At 41.5% G+C, this 5,622-nt stretch overlaps 1 protein-coding gene and 1 non-coding gene across 2 annotated transcripts in view; one reads left to right on the top strand and one right to left on the bottom strand.

Annotated features, from left to right (window-relative positions):
• PIK3C2A (phosphatidylinositol-4-phosphate 3-kinase catalytic subunit type 2 alpha) overlaps positions 1–5,622 on the top strand; it is a 123,183-nt gene that overhangs the window by 12,944 nt on the left and 104,617 nt on the right. The gene's annotated exons all lie outside the window — the stretch shown is intronic.
• Positions 2,731–2,869, bottom strand: LOC119470769. The gene has a single exon (XR_005199736.1). It is a non-coding gene; the product is annotated as a small nucleolar RNA SNORA8 (small nucleolar RNA).

The following is a 5,622-nucleotide window of genomic DNA, read 5'->3' as shown; positions in this document are numbered from 1 at the left end:
AGAGTCTTGCTCTCACCCAGGCTGGAGTGCAGTGGCGCGATCTCGGCTCCCTGCAACCTCTGCTTCCCAGGTTCACACAATTCTCCTTCCTCAGCCACCTGAGTAGCTGGGATTACAGGCTCTTACCACCACACCTGGCTAATTTTTGTATTTTTAGTAGAGACAGGGTTTTATCATGTTGGTCAGGCTGGTCTTGAACTCCTGACCTGTTCCATCTGCCAGCCTCAGCCTCTCAAAGTGCTGGGAGTATAGGTGTGAACCACCACGCCTGGCCAGGCTCACCTATCTTTAAACATGTGATGAAGCTTGGGAAGACTTCCCTCTTCATTTTTCCCATGGCTCACTCTTTCTTATGTCCAGGTTGCGGCTCCAATTTTTTTTCCCTCATACCCTATTAAAAATAGTAGTCTCCCCAACCAAATCATTCTCTCTCACATTACTGTTGTTTTTCTCCAGTTTCTTTTACTATCTATATGTATAATTTTGTTTGCTTGTTTGAGTCAAATCACTTCTTAACGTTTCCATTGCTGTTCCTAGTCCTAGTCCAAGTCATTATTCTAGATTTTTTCAACTACCTGTTAATTGGTCTCCCAGTTTCCATTTTTGTTTCTTACGCCTATTTCCCACAGAACAATAGGTATCTTGAGCAGTGTAAATCAGATCACATGACTGTTTCTGTCTGAAATTCCCCCTTGGCTTCATATTATACTTAAAATTGAATATAGCGCCCTCCTTCCTTGAAGGTATATTAAGTTTAATAATTTAAAAAAGTTTTTATTGATAGATGGAGATTTTAAGATTTTTTTTTGGAGATAGCTCTGATTTTTGATAGTTAAGTTTAGTGATTTAACTTGTTTCTAATTGTTTTCTTTCTTTTCTTAATCCCAAATGTGATAGTTTTTTTTTGTTTGTTTGTTTTCTTTTTTTCTGAGATAGCATCTAACTCTGTTTCCCAGGCTGGAGTGCAGTGGTGGGATCTTGGCGCACTGCAACCTCTGCTTCCTGGGTTCAAGCAACCTGCCTACTTTAGCCTCCTAAGTAACTGGGATTACAGGTGCATGCCACCATACCTGGCCAATTTTTGTGTTTTTTGGTAGAGGTGGAGTTTCACCATGTTGGTCGGACTGGTCTTGAACTTTTGACCTCAAGTGCTCTGCCTGCCTTGACCTCCCAAAGTGCTGGGTTTGCAGTGTGAGGCACCACACCGGCCATGTTTCTAATTTTTATAGAAAAATATATCACAGCCAGAACATGAGACTAAGAGGTTGAGACTATCCTGGCCAACATGGTGAAACCCCGTCTCTACAAATAATACAGAAATTAACCAGGCATGGTGCTACACGCCTGTAGCTACTCGGGAGGCTGAGGCAGGATAATCGCTTGAAAATGGGAGGTGGAGGTTGCAGTGAGCTGAGATCATGCCACTGTACTCCAGCCTGGGTGATACAGCAAGACTCCATCTCGGAAAAAAACAAAAAATAAATAAATCCCCTAAATTTGGAGAAAAGAAACTTTACAAGTCAAATTTAGTATTATAGAAATCTAGGAGTTAGAATGAATCTTTTTTTTTTTATTTTTTTTTTATTTTGAGATGGAGTTTCATTCTTGTTGCCCAGGCTGGAGCGCAGTGGCGCCATCTCAGTTTACTGCAACCTCTGCCTGCCAGGTTCACGTGATTCTCCTGCCTCAGCCTTCTGAATGGCTGGGATTACAGGTGCCCACCATCATGCCTGGCTAATTTTGTATTTTTAGTAGAGATAATGTTTCTTCATGTTGGTTAGGCTGGTCTCAAACTCCCAACGTAAAGTGATCGCCCACCTTGGCCTCCCAAAGTGTTGGGATTACAGGCGTGAGCCACCACGCCTGGCTAGAATTATCATCCAATGTCTAACAACTTTACATACTTTAGAAATTGAAGCTCAGAGAGATGAACTGCTTTATTCAAGTTATAACTAATTAATAATAATAGGGCTGGGGAAAAAAAAATCTCAGTTTTTCTTTTCTTCCAACTCAGAGTCCTCATCATCTGTTAGTTTGTGATGCCTATTTAGCAATTTTTTTTCTTTCCTGCCTCAGGTGTATTTGTACAAATAGCACAGGAAGACGCCAGCCCTATGCAGACAGCAGCCCTGGTGGGGGGTTGCAACAGTCCTTCTGGCCTCATGTTGGCAGACAAATATCTAGAAGACTTTGTAGTGGCCTGGGTACCTTTGGGAGCTTGAGCTGGAACTGAAGCTGGAACTGCAGCCTGGGTCTTGGTTTGATCTTTGGCCGTGGCCTTTGGCCAGCACAGCCTGAGCCCCTTGGCAATGTGGGCAAAGAACATGCTTCCCAAGCTTGGGGTGGGCATTATAGGCAAGTCAATCAAGCTTGTTGCTGACACCCTTTGGGATCTTGGGCTTAACCTGCTTGGGCTCTACGAGGGCCTTGATGGCCTCAGCACGTGCACTCATGGCCTTGGCATTGTTGGTCTGCATCTTCTTTAGGTCCTCCTTGTTGTGCTTCTTGGCAGAGTGCATGTTCCTCAGGAACTTGGGGTCTACTCTCTTAAGAGATTCGTATCTTTGTGATCAGGGTTTCTTAATACCATTTACGTGCCATTTTCGGGACTGGTTGTGTATGATGTGATTCTTGGATTTGGCCATGTCTGCACCTTAAGCTGCAGCTCCTGAAGCACCTAGAACCGGAAGCTATATTTAGCAATTTATTTTTATTTTCATTTTTTTCAAATACTGTATCAATAGAAACACCAAGTTTAACAAGCACAAAGCCAAGAAAACCAATGATGCCAGATACTCAATTTCTGTAGCACTGACCTTTGAACACCCTGGCAGAAATAAACTGCTGAGTGCAGATACCATGCAGTGCAATATATTTAGAAGTTTTTAAGTTGAATTTCTGTTAATGCCTTTATTAAGAATAATTTTCTTTTTTTAATTAAAGCAATTCAAGAAAGAATAATTTTCAAATATAAAACTTGGTAGAATAGCAAAGCTGATTTCTAAAGAAATCTTCAGGGAATTTCAGTTTCTAACTATGGGGAAAAACCTCTTATTTCAGGATTAGTTTTTACTGGAAGAATGTCTTAGTTCATTTTCTGCTACTGTAACAGAATAACACAGATTGGATACTTTATAAAGAAAATAAATTTATTTGGCTTACAGTTCTGGAGGCTGGGAAGTCCAAGGGCACGGTAGTACTGGCATCTGCTTGGCATCTGATGAGGGCCTTCTTGCTGTGTCATAACATAGTGAGCACATGTGACAGAGAGAGAGGAAATCTGGCTCACCTCATCCTTTAATTAGGAACTCATTCCCACAGCTATGGCATCAATCCCACAATTATGACATTGTATGAGTGTACTCCCACAATTATGGTTATGAGGACTATGCCCTTCTGACCCAATCGTCTCTTCAAGGTCCCACTTCTTAATACTATCACAATGGCGATTAAATTTCAACATGAGTTTTGGAGAGGACATTAAAACCATAGTTGTTTTCATAGTTACCACATAATAATTGGCTGAATGTTTAAAGTCAAATAATGTATTTGCTATAAAAGGCTGACTAGTGATGAGATTTCAATAATAGTTGTTTGTAGCCAGGCATGGTGGCACATGTCTGTAATCCCAGCACTTTGGGAGGCTGAGGTGGGTGGATCACTTGAGGTCAGGAGTTTGAGACTTTTCTGGCCAACATGGTGAAACCCCGTCTCTACCAAACATACAAAATTTAGCTGAGTGTGATAGCACACACCTGTGGTCTCAGCTACTTGGGAGGCTGAAGCATGAAAATCACTTGAACCTGGGAGGCAGAAGTTGTAGTGAACTGAGATCTCACCACTGCACTGCAGCCTGGGTGCTAGAGCAAGACTCTCAAAAATACAAAGCAAAACAGTTCTTTTGTGGGGATTCTTTGTAGTTGTTAGACCAAAAGCTATTATTTTTTTTATATGTTAAAAGAGTTGTATAAAATATGAGATGGAGATGTATAGGACAGTAATGTAGCTTATTCAGCTTGTTGAATGAAGTCTCTTGTTCTGATTTAGCAACAATGTTGGATTTAGCTTGGAGAATATAACTTTACTATATCAGCAATATTCCCCAAAGAGCAAGCGTGTCATCTGTAAACACATGATTAAACAAATAATAGGAGGACTCATGCATTTCTTTGAAGCCTGAATTATTTATTAATTAATGTATTTATTTATTGAGATAGGGTCTCGCTTTGTAACCCTGGCTGGAGTACAGTGGTTCAGTCTCAGCTCACTGCAACCTCTGCTTCCTGGGCTCAAGCTTTCCTCTCACCGTAGCCTCCTGACTAGCTGGGACTACAATCATGTACCACCACGCTGGCTAATTTTTGTATTCTTTTTTTTTTTTTTCTTGGTAGAAGCAGGGTTTCCTTATGTTGCCCAGGCTGGTCTCAAACTCCTGGACTCAAGCAATATGCTCCCCTTGACCTCCCAAAGTGTGGGGAGTACAGGCATGAGCCACTACACCTGGCGAAGCCTGAACTTTTAGCTAGCTTTTATCATTAAATGAACCTACATAAAATGAACTTTTATGGAGAGCCACACCGAATTAGCTAAACTACAAAGTTTGAGGATATAGTCTTCCATAAGACCACTTTCACTTTTGACACCAACTGCAAGTCTTTGAGGGCTGGGGAGGTTTGATACTTGCTAAAAAGATGCTAGTAGAACTCACTGCTAAGAGCTATTACACTCATGGTTACAGTTTTTTTCAAGGAAAGGATACAGATTAAAATCAAGGCAAGGAGCCCATAGAACCAAGTTCAAGAGGGTTTCAAATGCTGAAGCATCTGGTGTTCTCTCGCCATTAAGTCAGAATGTGTTACTACTCTCTCGATATCAATATGTCACAGTATGCATGGAGTACTGCCATCCAGGGAAGCTCACTGTGCTTCAGTGTCCAGATTTTCTTTCTGTCTTTTATTTTTTATTTTTTGAGATAGTCTTGCTCTGTGTCCCAGGCTAGAGTGCAATGGCACGATCTTGGCTCAATGCAATGTCTCCTTCCCCAGTTCAAGTGATTCTCCAGCCTCAGCCTCCTGAGTAGCTGTGATTACAGGCGTGCACCACCATACCTGGCTAATTTTTGTATTTTTAGTAGAGACAGAGTTTCACCATACTGCCTAGGCTGGTCTTGAACTCCTGACCTTGTGATCTGCCTGCCTGGGCCTCCCAAAGTACTGGAATTACAGGCATGAACCACTGCTCCCGGCCTTCAGATTTTCAAATTAGGACTTCTTTTAATAGGCATGTTTGATTGATGGATTGCCCACATAGTTGAACTCAGTCTCCAGGTTGGATTCAGACTGATACCAGGTGACCCAAAGTCTCCACTCTAAATCACATGGTTGGCCTTTCTAGTTAGTCAGCCTTGCCCAGAAAGACACTCCTATCAGGTATGACATAGATTACTTCTCAGGAGCAGAGGGCACCTGTCTTTGGGCAAGGCTAAGTTCTTTACTAGATAGGATGTAAAATTAAAACTTACCTCCATGGTTTCTTTAGGAACAAACTCTCTAGAAAATAGATGGATTTGACCCTAACTCTGTATATTAATAAGAACTGACGTCGTTTCTTTTTTTTTTTTTT

Source organism: Cebus imitator, unplaced genomic scaffold (genome assembly GCF_001604975.1).
Source record: "Cebus imitator isolate Cc_AM_T3 unplaced genomic scaffold, Cebus_imitator-1.0 Scaffold39, whole genome shotgun sequence".
Taxonomy (NCBI): domain Eukaryota; kingdom Metazoa; phylum Chordata; class Mammalia; order Primates; family Cebidae; genus Cebus; species Cebus imitator.
This window is presented reverse-complemented; position numbering and strand designations above follow the sequence as displayed.